The following is a 15,835-nucleotide window of genomic DNA, read 5'->3' as shown; positions in this document are numbered from 1 at the left end:
GGCACAAGCAAGTAAAGTGCTTAAAGTTGAGGCTTCTAAGTTTTCTAAAATGCTGAACCCAGAGGATCTGATCGATTGGATCAAAGATTTGGAGGACTACTTTGAGTTTGAGGATGTCAAGGACCCGCAGAGAGTCCGATGGGCATAGACCAAGTTGATGTTAGCACTATGGATATGTGTGGCATTGATGTTTTGTCATTGATGCTGATATGGATGGTTACTGGCAGACAGGTTACCGGTATAAGATCTAGTGTTACTAGCAAAAGAGATTATCTATTGGACAGTTCTGGCATGTTTGGATTAGTAAAGTATATTGGATTTCATGTTTTATATGCTCCATAATCATGTTGGTATTGGCTTGATAATTGGATGTCATCATACACACTGGTAAACCCTTACCGACACTGGTTTAAGGCTTTACCGACAGAGCTTTCATTGAGGAATCATGACAAGATGCACAATTGGTGGTTGTGCAACTTCTTCGAGGATTTCAGGATGTTGAAGATGTTCGTTGATCATGCTTCAATTGCTGTAAGACATTGCTTTGGCATGGTGGACCCAGAATAGGTCTGTTACCTATCTAGGTTATGGACTGATATCTTGCTAGCATTTACTCTACACATTATCGAGATGTTTCAAGATGTTTTATGGATTTGTTATTATTGTTTTGATCTTAAGCCGATATGGCATATCATTGTAATAAGGAATTATGTAATGATATTATTGTAATATCTTTAGGTGGCTGACCTAATTGGTTTAGGCCTTAGGGTTTGTATAAATAAGAGGTAGAAACTCTTTGTAAAGTATCATAGTTATTGGAAAGGTCATGGTCAAGGAATGTAATGTGCGAATATTGTAATATCATTCAGGTAGAGGAGTTGGTCGATCATTGGTGATTGGATTGCTTTTAGAAGAGGATTTAGTCCTCCGACATTGAGCTTAACTAGGACTGTAATCAAGCATAGTAGATGCTATTTCCAACAGTTCACTCTATTAGATTGTTTTCCATTTATCTTGAGAAGGTTGTAGAATCTTTGTAGTCATTGAGACATTTGATTCACATTGACTTATGTGGTCCAGCAAGGATTAGAAGCTTTCAAGGTGATAGGTATTTCATGTTGATTATTGATGACTATTCTAGAATGATGTGGGTGACTTTTCTAAGGGAGAAGTTTGAAGCTTTTGAGAAATTCAAGATCTTTAAAGCGAAGGTTGAAACAGAAACTAGATTGAAAATCAAATGTCTAAGATTAGATCATGGTGGTGAGTTCACTTCTCATGAATTTAATAGTTATTATGAGACAAATGGAATCAGAAGATAGCTATCTATACCTAGGACTCCTCTGCAAAATGGAGTAGGTGAAAGAAAGAACATAACCATTTTGGATGTAGCTAGATCTATGATGATGGAAGCCAAATTGCCTCATATCTACTGGGGAGAAGCAGTAAGTACAACAGTCTACACATTCAATAGAGTTGACATTAAAGGTGAAACCGGTAAGACCCCTTATGAACTATGGTTTGAACATACACCTACTGTTAAGTATTTCAAAAATTTTGGAAGTAAATGCTATATCAAAAGAGATGATTCAATGGGAAAGTTTGATCCTAGATGTGATGAACGGATATTTCTTGGTTATTCAATTCAAAGCAAAGCATATAGATGTTATAACAAAAGATTGCAGAAGAATGTGGAAAGTGCTAATGTGAAAGTGGATGACCAGTACAGAAATCATTCTATATCATATGACATGGAACTGATAGTGGAAATGATCATAATTGAACAAACAATGCCTCAACCGACATAGGAAGCCGAAACAGTTACATCGGCACAATAAAAAAATTCAACTGTGACTAATGATCAGAGTAGTGAACCCAAAGTTTAAAAGACTCCAAGGTATGTAAGATTAAATCATTCTGAAGATCAAATTATTGGAGATAGGAACAAGAGAGTAATGACAAGAAGAAAACTTGCAAATGAAGTGTTATGTCTTTGTTAGATTCAATGATAGTCCCAAAGACACTGAGAGTGGAGGTAAATCAGTGTCTAATCGGTTTAATGAATATTTAAACTTATTTATAACTTTGCAACCCAAAACAATGTACCGGTAAATAAGAATAAGTGCAGTAAACACAAATAACAGAGACAACATAGAAACACACCATAACACAAGATATGTTAATGAGGAAACCTAGTGTTGGGAAAAACCTTGGTGGGATTTGTGACCCACAATATATACTCATTGGCTAATGAATAAATACTACTTACAATAGGGGCCTACACAAGCAGGGAGGCCAATAGCCTAGAGCTCACTGCTCAAATAAGAGTCTCACTAACTACATAATGGATAATTAAATCCAATACAATGTATTGCTCAAAACAACATCTCTAATGCCAGGTTCAGTACCAGTTTAAGCTCAGATAGATACCTTAACCAAAAACCTTTGCTGCCACTAAACAATTATCTTCTACCATACATTTCATATGTCTCCTATCAAAATGACCTATAAGATCTCATACATATATGAGTCTTTTACAATATATTGAGTCGGCTTACAAAGGATAAATATATTACAATAAAAAAAAGTGCATCCCATGTCGGCTAGAGTGTCGGTACACTTTGTTGTCGATGTAATTTGAATGCCGGTGTAAGTGTCTGTCGGTGTCAGTGTCTACCGTGTATGATATATGTGATGTCAGGCATGCAGAAACCTATTGTCGATTGGTTGCCATCAATGACAACATCAACTATTCTCATATGAGTGTAGAATGCCAACAGTCTTATTTCTCAAGAACCGGCAACTGTTATTGAAGCTTGTAAGGATAAACATTGGTTAAAGGCTATGGAAGATGAATTAGATCAAATAGAGAAGAATGAAAGTTGGTCTTTAGTCTCTCAACCTAAAAATAAGAATGTTATGGGAACTAAATGGGATTTTAGAAATAAACTAAATGAGGATGGTCAAGTTATAAGGAACAAGGCTATATTGGTTTGTAAAGGATATTCTCAAATGGAAGGAATTGATTATGGTGAGAAATTTGTACCTGTAGCTAGAAATGAAGTTGTTAGACTATTTCTTGCCTATGCAGCTTATAAGAACTATAAGGTTTATCAAATGGATATCAAATGTGCATTTTTGAATGGTGAGATTGAGGAAGAAGTTTACATTGAGCAACCTGATGGATTTTCACTGACAAATGACAAAGACATGGTTTGCAGATTGAAGAAAGCTTTATATGGTTTGAAACAGGCTCCTAGAGCTTGGTATGCAAGGTTGGATAAACATCTTTTGAAGCTTGGTTTTACTAAAGGCAATGCTAATAGTAATCTATATTATAAGATCAGTGATAATGATATTCTGATTATTGAAGTCTTTGTTGATGATATCATTTTTGGAGGAGAAGATAAACTGTGCATGGAATTTGCTAAAAACATGAAAAATGAATTTGAAATGTCCATGATTGGTGAGATGAAATTTTTCTTAGGTTTGTAGATTACTCAAACTAACAAAGGCATTTTTATCTATCAACTAAGTATCTGAGGGAATTGTTGAAAAAGTTTGGTATGGAGAATTCCAAACCGGTAAGTACTCCTATGGCTACAAGTGATAAATTATCTATCAAGGATACTTCTTCACTGGTAAATCCGAAAAGGTATAAGTCCATGATTGGTGGTCTTTTATATCTAACTCAGACTAGACCTGATATTATGAATGCAGTAAGTATTGTTTCAAGATATCAAAATAATCCTAAAGAAAATCATGAATGTGTAGTAAAGAGGATATTCTAGTATTTGCAAGGAACAACAAAATATGGTTTATGGTATTCCAAAAATGATGATTTCACTTTATGTGCATATACTGACTCAGATTGGGCAGGTGATACTGATGACAGGAAGAGCACTTCTGGTGGAGCTTTCTTTCTTGGAAAGAAACTAGTTTCATGGATAAGCTAAAAAACAGTCATGCATTTCTTTATCTACTGCAAAAGTTGAGTATGTTGCAGCAACAACTAATTGCACCCATTTTTTATGGATGAAGCAAATGTTGAAGGATGTCAAGCTAAATTGTAGTGAAGTGGTAGTTATCTACTGTGATAACTCTGTAGCTATTGACATGTCCAACAATCTGGTATTTCACTCTAAGACTAAGCAAATTTCAATAAAGTATAACTTTCTTAAGGACAAGGTAGAAGAAAAGGAAGTCAAATTGGTTTATGGGAACACTAAAGAACAGATTGCAGACATATTCACTAAACCGTTGTCTAAGAAATCATTTGAATACTTGAGAGACAAGTTAGGGGTTTCTTCCCCTCCGATAGAAAATTGATTGATGAATTTTGTCATTAGTCTGGTATGCATTATCAGAAACATTATCCATTCTGGCACTGATGAATGGTGCTACTACTCAGGGGGAGTAGTCAGCTTTGAGATTCAAAGGTTTATATCATTGCTTTTATATTTTTGTCAAGTTTCTGGCATTGATGTCAAAGGGGGAGAGATATTGATGTGAATTTAAAAGAAAAGTTGTATACATTAGGGAGAAAGATTTGTTCAGAACCTTATAGAGATAGAATTCACTAGGGGAGAGCTACTGACTATTGGTTATCTTCCATAGGGGGAGACTTGTTTGGCATTTCTTGGTACTTAGATATTTTTCACATCTAGTGTTGCCATCAATGCCAAAGGGGGAGATTGTTGGCACTATGGATATGTGTGGCATTGATCTTTTGTCATTGATGTCAACACTAGTTGTTACCGGTAGACAGATTTACATTGGCTGATATGGATGGTTACCGGCAGACAGGTTACCGGTATAAGATCTAGTGTTACCAGCAGAAGAGATTATCTATTGGACACTTTCGACATGTTTGGATCAGTAAAGTATATTGGATTTCATGTGTTATATGCTCCATAAGCATGTTGGTATTGGCTTGATAATTGGATGTCATCATACACACTTGTAAACCCTTACCAGCACTGGTTTAAGGCTTTACTAACAGAGCTTTCATTGAGGAATCGTGACAGGATGCACAATTGGTGTTGGTGCAACTTCTTCGAGGATTTCAGGATGTTGAATATGTTCGTTGATCATGCTTCAATTGCTTGAAGACATTGCTTTGGCAAGGTGGACCCAGAATAGGTCTAGTACCTATCTAAGTTATGGAATGGTATCATGCTAGCGTGTACTCTACACGTTACCAGGATGTTTCGAGATATTTTATAGATTTGTTATTATTGTTTTGATCTTAAGCCAACATGGGATATCATTGTAATAAGGAATTATGTAATGATATTATTGTAATATCTTTAGGTGGCTGACCTAATTGGTTTAGGCCTTAGGGTTTGTATAAATAAAAGGTAGAAACTCTTTGTAAAGTATCATGGTAATTGGAAAGGTCATGGTCAAGGAATGTAATGTGCGAATATTGTAATATCATTTAGGTAGAGGAGTTGATCGATCAATGGTGATCAGATTGGTTTTAGAAGAGGATTTAGTCCTTCGATATTGAGCTTAAGCAGGACTGTAATCAGGCATAGTAGATGTTATTTCCAGCAGTTCACTCTATTGGATTGTTGTCCATTTATCTTGAGAAGGTTGTAGCCTCTCTATAGTCAATGAGACTTTTTGTAATGAGCAGTATACTCTAGGCAGTGTGCCTTCCTGCAAGTGCAGGCCCCTCATTGTAACACATACTTTCTATAAAAGTATCATTTGACTGCGAGTAGGCTTCCCACCGTGGTTTTTCCCTTTCCGGGTTTTCCATGTACAAATCATGGTGTTATGAGGTATGATTGCTTTGCATTGATTATCTGGTTAATTGTTAAGTTGTATTATTTACCGGTATCTATTTCTACTAGTATTTGTTTGTGCTTTACCGGTACTTGATTTGTTTAAGGTTATATTGTGGATTAAAAGTTATAATATGTTAACAACTGATTCACCCCCCCCCCCTCTCAATTGTTCACCACTTATCCTAATAGTTGAAAGGGCATGTTGCCTTGTGATGGAAAGAGTGGAAGAAAGACAGAGTGGAGACAGATGGTTGCAATGTTTGTCGGCATTTTTGATGATGATGTTGTGATTGTCATTGATGGACAAACACTTACTTTGAAATCACTTTTTGTATGTATGAGTTATGCTCAACCAGTATTTGTTCCGACCGGTATTATGTATTATAGTCTTTAGACTATCGGTGTTCTGAAAAAAGTGTTTACCGATCTCAAGCGGTATGAAGACCTCAAGCGGTTCGAGGATCCCAAAGCGGTATGAAGGAACAAAGTGGTTGTTATCATTTTTCCCAGTCTTCATTTTGACAAACCAGTAATTGGTAAATGTATGAACTGGTATTTCTTTGTGATGAGTTACCAACCAGTATTTTTGTGATGAGTTATCCATCGACACTTTGCCGGTGATTTTGTGTCATGTTACCAAATGTGTCCAGATGCACTGAACCTAGGAACTTGCAATGTAATCATATTGGACTGACATGAAATCAGATTCCTTTTAAAGGGAATCATGTCTAGGGTTTTAGGTGTGGTTGGGCTTTTAGAAGGTCGATGGGGTTTTTGCATTAACGATCTCAAAAGACAAGATCTAGTCTGTGTGAAGTAACAGAGTGTGAATATGCTGAAGATTGAAGTAATGCTGAAATGCATTAACAATGAGCTATCATGGATCTAACCAAGAAGACTGTGCTATTTGTTAGATCACTCACTTGTTGATTACTCACATCTTCGACAAGTCTGAAACCTTTAACCGGGTAGGCCTGGCAAAGCCTTTGTAAATCCTCTAACAAGGTTGTTCACAACTGTGGATCTGAAATCCTCTCACAAGGTAGTCTTTAATCAGACTCATCTCCTAACAGAGATTGAGAATCCTAACAGGATCTGATCTGGTGAAGAACATTTCATGACCTTAATCGGTCTGACCTTAACTAGTCTGGTTACTATTCTGCAGATAGTTACTTGTGAGTTTCATCTCACCGTGGTTTTTCCCATTTGGGTTTCCACATCAAAATCTCTTGTGTTATGGTGATTGTGCTCCTGTGGGTGAATGCCTTATTTGCTATTTGGTTTGCATTTGTCTTAACCAGTTTGTTAGTAAAAATGTTATATCGGTTTACTGCTAAACTATTTAAGTGTTTGAGTTCAGTATTTTTTGGTATACTAATTCACCCTCCTCTCTTAGTGTTCATCAATTGGTATCAAAGCCAACCTTTCTATAAGTTTAACCAATTGGAAGGAGATATGGGGGAATACACTGTGAGGGAACTTACTCATCATCTTACTCAGATTGAGAAAGCCTTTGATGAACTCAAAGTCAAATATAAAGCCTCTCTAGCAAAGAGAAGAGAGCATGCTGAGAAACTGACGGAGCTTACTGAAAATAGTTCTTCTGATGAAGCAGACATGGAAGCCCTAGTTGAAGAAGTTGAAAAACTGAATGAATCTAAAGCTAACCTAAGAAGGGAACTAGAAGGACTGACTATCAGAATGTGTCAAGAGCTTGAGAACCGGAGAAAAGCTGAAGATCTGGTAAAAGACAAAGATGATGAGATCTCCAAGCTGAAGCAAGAAATCAGTGCACTTACCGCTCATCTCCAAGAGAGTAAAGTGGAAAAAGAAGAAATGCAAGGTGAACTAAACATGGCTATTTCTGAGAATGCAACCTTGAAGGAATCCAATGCTACTATTTCCAAAGAACTCACTGAGTCAAAGGAAATACTTGTCAAATTCAATAAGAGTACTGTTAAGCTAGAACAAAAGCTTGAATTAGAAAAACTGGTAAGAAATACCACTGGACTTGGTTTTTCTGGTTATGAGGAAGGTGAGACCTCTGGAACAAAAGATGGAGCATCAAAGAAGCAACCAGCACCAAAGAATAAAGGTAAGCAAAAGTTTAAACCTATTTGCTTTAATTGTCGCAAGGAAGGACACACTGATAATGTATGTAGAAGTAAGGCTTACAATAATTTTCCCTACTTTCTAAACAATAAGCCTAGATCCAATAGATTCAATGGTAACTGTTATGCATGCAACAAGTTTGGGCATAGAGCATTTGAATGCAAGTATGTTATACACAACACTGGAAGATATCCTCAAAGGAGTCAAGGATTTTTTCCAGAATCCTCTGTGAACCGAAATCCAAACCAGTATAATGCCTATGACCATCAGTCGGGTGGTGGTGGTTATCAAGTGGAAACCGGTTGGAGAGCAACCTGCTTGATCTGTTATGGTCGTGGTCACACTACTGCATCATGCAGAAGGAAGAATGGAAACATGAATAATGGACCATGGAGAGCACCTGGAATGGTTTGCTATCATTACAACAAACCGAGACACCTTGCCAGAACCTGCAGAATGAGAAAGAACATATTAGATGATATACCGGTCACTTCGGAAGGAAAGATTGATGTTGAAACTATTCAAGTAGATATGAAGACAACATGGAAGAAGAAACCTGAAGAAGTGTCACAAGAAGAACCGGTTTCTGCACCGAGTGTGGAAGTCACTAAACCAACAAACTAAGCTTCAGAAATGCTTAGGGGGAACAAATCCGTGAAATGTTTCGAACCCCTGGTTTACACTGGTAAAAGACCTTAACTACCATGTGTTACCTATCAATCGGCAAAAGACCAGAAATGGTAAAAGGCAAAATTAAGGTTTATAACCTAATTGTGGAGCATTTATTATGGTAGGTGAAGAATTTGTTTAAAAGGGATTTTCAAGTGAAGAATTTGTTTAAAAGGGATTTTCAAGTCATTTTCACTTATCAATTTATGAGCAAAGAAATTCTCAAGTGCAGAGTGACCAAAGGTGATTTGTTTTGCGATTCTGAGAGATAAAATCTTTGAAGAAGAATCTGTAGATAATATCAATCAGACAAGTGAAGAACACAAAGCGGCAATCCAACAACCAAAGTAGTGTGTGGTGAAGCTAAAGTTGCAAACCCTAAATTATGGATTTCTGAAGGTATTTATCAAAATTCTTATTTCTTTGTTTATCATGGCTTCTACATCACACTCCAGTTCTAGTGCACCTAATGATTCAGTAGATTTCATCCAACGGAAAGCGAAATACAATGCCCTATCCCAGATACCCATTGGTGTTATAGTTGAGCAAGGTATTTCAGATTATATTGATTGCAAAATAGAAGACTTGGGATCTCTAGTGATCTATTCTCAGTTAATTTTATTCTATGGGAATGACAAGAAGATCAAATCGGAATACAGCATCCTAGAAAGAAAGAAACTTCACAATGCGGTCTATTTTCTTGAAGAATTTACAGAAGATCACATCCACATCATTCTAAGCAAAGTGCACAGTGACAAAATGTATCTTGAGCAGACACATGACATCACACCGGAAGCGATTCATGTCATCACCGATTTCTGTAACGTTGGCCAGCCCTAAGGAAAGTCATTAAGATGGAAATGACCAAGCTCACCGGTCCTATGAGCGACCAACAGGGAATGACCATCAATACCATCAAGGATGATCTGGTCAAGTATGCTCGTATGGTGATAAGATACCGGACATTCTATTCTAGCAGAATTAACTCTGTCTCTACTGCAGCGGTAAATTCCACCTACAAGATGATCATGAAAGATGCCTCATTTGATTTATGCACCTGTATGCAAAGGCAACTTCTGGTGAACCTGAAGTCTATTAAAGAGGACAATGCCTTAATATTTAAATTTGGACAACTGTTGGTAGGATTTTTTTTCTACTTTCAAGGCTATTTCCCAGGAGTCGGTGATATACAATGGTCTGCTGACCAACCAATTACCAAGCAAATCAGAGAAAGTCTACAAGCAGTAGGAACCGGTTATCCTGAAGTCCTGAACAAATACTTTGATGAATTCAGACGTAAGATGAGCCAGAGGATGAGAATATCTGGCGATATTGTCAAGAAGTATGAAGAGGACATATATTTTATCATTAGAGTAGATGAGTGCATAATGGAGGTGGTTGAGCCCAAAAAGGAAGAAGTGGAGCCCATGGGATATGAGGTAATGTATGACATGTTAGACAGGTATGCCTCTACCCTACTTGCCTCACCTCTTGATCCTAAGAAGAAGAGAACCGACACCTACCTGGAGAGGGTAATGTAATACCCTAAAAATGGTCATCTAAACCATGAGCCCCTAATCTCGACAACCTCACCAAGGTCCTAGCCAAAGGCAATTAAATCAATCTTAAGCACACAATTAATTTCTAAAATCATCAAATCTCACATGGCAAATTAATCAACCAATATTAATTAAATATTTATTTAATTAATTAAATCATTCCAAGTAAATCATTTAAAACAATTATCTTATTTATTTTAATTAAATATCTTTTGTATATTTAATTAAATAAATCAATTTGCCATTAAATCATCAAAAAGAGGAATTTAATTAAATAAATCAATTGAGCACAAATCTTCAAAAATGGAAATAAATCAAAAAAGGAATTAATTGACCAAGAAAGAATTAAAAATTTGAGAAAAGAAATCAATTGGAGATAATCTTGAAAAACAAATTAAAAATTGATAAATAATCTCAGAGAAAGCAATTAAAACAATTAATTATTAAAATTGAATGAAATAGAGAATAAATCAGTTTTTTTCTGATTTTATCTTAATTTTAGTTCAATTTCCTTTAAAATTGAGAAAAGCATCCAATCACATCAATTCACCTAGATTGTGCTTCCTCTTGGAAAATCTTGACCGCTCATCATCATTTGATCTCAGCCTTTGGTTTCTTTATGAATTTTCTATAAATTCAGGCTCTCATCTCCCATTTAGGGAGGCTGGAGAATATATTGTTATTATACTATTTTTGCTCTAGATTCATTGAGAATATTGTATATTAATTATTTCATATTGATTAAATCATTTAGCTTAATATTGCAAAAATCATGTTAGATTAATCTTTCCTCCATCTAGCTTAATATCATGCTCATATAGATTAAATCCTTCGTCTTGGTGTAGTCTAGTCACTGGTATTGCTTATGCAAATCTATGAGAAATCTTATACTTGCATCTTTTAGAAGGAAATGGGTCGATTTGTTATGGTTTTCATATTCATGTTTATATCTTTCTAACCATGCATGTAATGACTTAATTGAAGTGTTGTGTATTGCAAATACATATACATGTCCACTTTTCACACACACATTTCTGGTGCCCAGCGTGGGGCAGAAAATTACTTTTTTCCGCCTCAAAATCATTTTTTTTTATCTTGTAGGTTTCGTCCGTACAGTCTCTGCAAAATATCGTACAAGTAGTCTCACTACATAGTACGACATATTATTGATGCCTGCAGTTTATCGTATGAAACAAAATTATATCCTGTACATTATCGTACAAATCAGAATATGGACTCGTACGACAAACTGATTTTGTTATATTCTGTCGTTTTGTATTGATTTATGACTCATACGACATACTGCTTATGTTATCTTTTATTGTTCTTTATTGATTTCTAACTCGTACGATAAAAGTGTTCTGTCATTCTATTTTATGAGGATTGTCGTACGATTTTGTTTTCTGATAGATTAAAAGTAGATTACCTTTCAGGATTTTTTTTTGCTTAAATTTTGATTATGCTAACGCTGACCTTGAATTGTCTTCTGTCTGCCTGATATTTTCACAGCCTAACCAAATTCTTCCAGGATGCTTGTCAAAGAATCTATCAATCAAACATACGTCTATCAAAGAATAAAAACAACATGACTACTGATGTGTTGTTTTTGCAGGTTGCCTAAGGAGAATCGACTAAACATTGTGTATTCATTTAGTATTTTCTTAGGCACTTAAATTGCTATCTGGTTAAAGAACAAATCTGTCTTTCATGTTTTTAGAAAAATCTAAGAGGTAGGAGAGTATGCTCTTGTCTTTTATAGACAATCAGAAATCTAGACCCTCGAAGCTTTTTTCTAAGTTTTGAGATTTGTGTACCTTTAGTGAGCCTGTCACAGCGGGAAAAAGTAATCACCCTTTGAGAACGACCCAAGTGAGTACAGCTAGACCTGAGCATTCCAACTCACTATAATAAATAGGCCTTTGGTGATTAAAGTCTCAGAGGATGGGATTATTTGAGTTTTCTCTTTGAGATCTCTCATATCGAGCATTTTGTAGGGCCTCACGGTCTCAATCACCTTTACGTGACTACAACTTGTTTCGATACCTTGTCCAGCTATAGGCCTCAATCATTTTTGTGTGACTTCAAGGGGTAATTTCAAACAGAATTCCTAACTAAGAAGTTTAAGATAGATGCTACCCGATTCACCTCCGAAAGGTTGATAATCTTTGTGCAAGAGAGATAGTAACTCTCCCAAGACACTTGCCATATCGTGCCCCCATTAGCATTTGGAGTCGGCTAATACGGCATTGAGAATCCATTGCGTGAGACTCAGCGGTCATATTCTGATTAGCTATTGGGTGTGTACCTAAGTCAACAAGCAAAGGTTTTCTTCTCTAAGCCAACTTCCATAGGGTTAGCGTGTTGTGATTGAATTATTATATATCTTTTGTGTTTTTTGTGTTTTTATCCCTCATTAAAACTGGAATACTGAAACTGAAGAAAACAAGATCAAACAACTCGATTATAAACTCTGCCCATGTCAAAACTAGTCTATCCTGGTCAAGAATCAGTTATACTCAGTTGTCATACCCAGTCATTGAAAAACTCAGAATTTTTGTCTCTGTCCTGTTAACACTCGTATGAGCCTGGTCATTTATTGACCTGCACCATATTCTATGTCGTACGAGTCTACTAAATTTTCATCCTAAGGTCAATCCTCTATCGTACAAAACCCAGCAGTCTGTCGTTCAAAGCTAAATCCTATGTCGTACGAGACAGAACTGAACATAATTATTTATTGTCCAAGACCTACCCATTTGTCCTACGATACTAGGCAACAACTCGTATGAAATAGAACTGTCGTCGTCCTGAACCTTTTATACTGTCATATGGTTTCAGAAATTTTGTCGTACGGGTCTCTGATTTTGCCAGTCTAAAACAGTCAAACCTGTCCAAAATAGTCTACAATGAGCCTAAAACTGGTTATCATCCTCCTAAGCATTAACAACCTTGATAGTGTACCTTTGTCATTACGTTGCATGACTTTGTCGATCATCTTTAAGCTAGTTCAAACAACATCTTATCAAACCTAAGTTAACTTAGATAACATCTTACACAGGATAGATAATTCCTGAAACCAGACCAGATCTTAGTTACTTCACTCAATCACTACATTAAACGAACTACTAGCTACAATTTGATCTTGACTTCTGCAACACATCTCGCTCTCGGTCCTGTCAGTTATAAAATGCCTGTTCAAACCAGAAATTCTTGTAGAAAAAAGGACAAAGAAAAAGAAATCCCCTTTGTGTCAAAAGACAATCCATTCTTTAAGGAAGACCCCTTTTACAATAAACCGTCCTCATCGTAGATACCAGTTTACGACATACCAGTCTTTGGTCAGCCCCTATCTCCCAACATGTCTGGGGAAAGACAAGAAAGAGAAGCTAATAAATGAGACACTCATGATGACTTTAGCAACCATTCCACTGATAGTGATTCCTCATCCACTAAATCTGAGCTTCCTGAACCTCATGAAGCCGAAGTACATAGATGTCAGAGTGACAAACAATTTTGAAAAATGATGAAGGTCATCATGGCTAGGGAAAAAGAAGACTATTTCCTAGAATTAGCAAAGCAAGGTGCCAAACTCCCTACTGGTTATAATGTGGAGGCCCTCATCCCTAAAGAGGAAGAGACACCATGGGGAAAAATGAGCAAACAAATGCAAGCATTACAAACTGTGGTCACAAGAATAGAAAACAAAGATAAAACGCCAAAACAATATTCTCTAGAGACAATATGCCCATTCCTATTTGACAAAAACCTTTACATGTCTCCATTACCTTCATGAATTGAGATCCCAAAATTTGACAAATATGATGGTACCTCAAATCCTCAAGATCACGTCAGAGAGTTTTGTGCTACCTGTATGGAGTTCATGCATGATCAAACGTACCTCATGCGCCTTTTCCCAAGGAGTTTAGGGGGTCAAACAATGGAATGGTTCACAAGCCTACCCAAAGGAATAAAAATGTTTGAAGAACTAATCCAACTATTTTTACAACAATACTCATACAACATTCATCACCCAGTCACTATGATAGAGCTTTGCAATACTAGACAAAAGATAGGAGTACTCTTTCTCACCTTCCTCCAATGATGGAGAAAGATGTTCTCTAGATATTCACGGACTATCCCAGATCTTGAGAAAATGGATATCTTCGTCAACAACTTAGTCCCTGCATTGAAATACAGTGTCCAGATGCAAGTACACCCTTCATTCAACAAAATGGTAGATAACGCCCTCAGAATGGAAGATGCGCTTATCAAAAAGGGAGATATATCACTTTGGAAAGAAACATCTCAAGGTTCTAGCTCTAAACAAAAGAGTAAATACTAGAAATATGGCAAAGATAGCAACAAGAACGTCGTTAATGATGGAGTGGTAGATATTGTCCAAGCAAAAATAAAATCCACAATATTTAACTTGGCCAGTGGCACGCAAGCACTCAAAGCAGTTAAAACTACAACAGAGAATCCCCCAAAGAAAACAAGAGAATGGTTTAAAGAAAAACCTTGGCTTTCAAAGCCTAAGTGTGATTTTACTCCTCTAGATGAATCATATGAATTGGCTTTTAAAACTTTATTGGCAAATAATCTGATAACATTACCAGACAATTCTAGACCATATGACCTAGAAATTAGACCCAAATGATGGAGAGAAAACGAATACTGTGACTACCATCGGAACAAGGGACATAACATAAACCACTGCATGAAACTCCGACATGAAATCCAAGATCTCATTGACGTAGGCAAGATCATTGTTGGAAATCACACAACTAATGCTAATCATAAGGCCTTTAAAGATCCCTTACCCACTTATGAACAAGGAGATTCCTCAAAATCCAGGGGAGGAGCTAGAGTCAATTATACTTACACTAACAATGATAATGTGATCAACATGATTGAATCTTCTCAAGCTAAATATTTCAATGTGATCATAGTCCCAGACCACCAAACTCAAGCACAAGCTGCTAATGCCATGACTTGTGCTCAAAGGAAGATTACTCTCCCAAGAGCCAGTTCCTCAACTTTTGATCAAACAACATCAAATCTACCAAATAGACAAACAGACAAAATCATGGCTAAATCAAAACAACTAGCTTCACTGTCTTCTCCTAGTTATAGTATTGTCGAACAATTGAAGAGAACCAATGCTCAAATCTCTATTTTGGAGCTTCTTATGATTTCTTCTGCTCATAGAGAGGTCCTGGACAGGCATTTACTTACCACCAGTGTCCCTAAAGATTTAGATGTAGATCAGTTTCAATCTATGGTGGGTAACCTGACCTTACCTCATTATCTCACTTTCTCTGAAGAAGATGATAACTCACTAAGTCACCTACATAACCAACCATTACACATTGAAGCCATGATCCATAAACACCACGTTAAACATGTTTTGATAGATGGAGGCACTGGGTTGAACATTTGTACTTACAATCTATTGACACAGTTGGGATTTTCTGAAAATGTTATTGATCCAACAAAGAAGATAACAATCAAGGCTTATGATGAAGAAGAAAGAACCTCTAAGGGTCTGGTGCGATTACCGATCAGGGTAGGACCTGTAGAAAGAGATATTATTTTTCAAGTCCTAGATCTTTATCTTTCATACAACATCTTACTAGGCAGGCCATGGATTCATGAAATGAACGCAGTACATCTACGTATCATCAATGCCTGAAGTTTCCT

The sequence above is a fragment of the Cryptomeria japonica genome, chromosome 11 (assembly GCF_030272615.1).
Source record: "Cryptomeria japonica chromosome 11, Sugi_1.0, whole genome shotgun sequence".
NCBI classification, from domain to species: Eukaryota; Viridiplantae; Streptophyta; class Pinopsida; order Cupressales; family Cupressaceae; genus Cryptomeria; species Cryptomeria japonica.
This window is presented reverse-complemented; position numbering follows the sequence as displayed.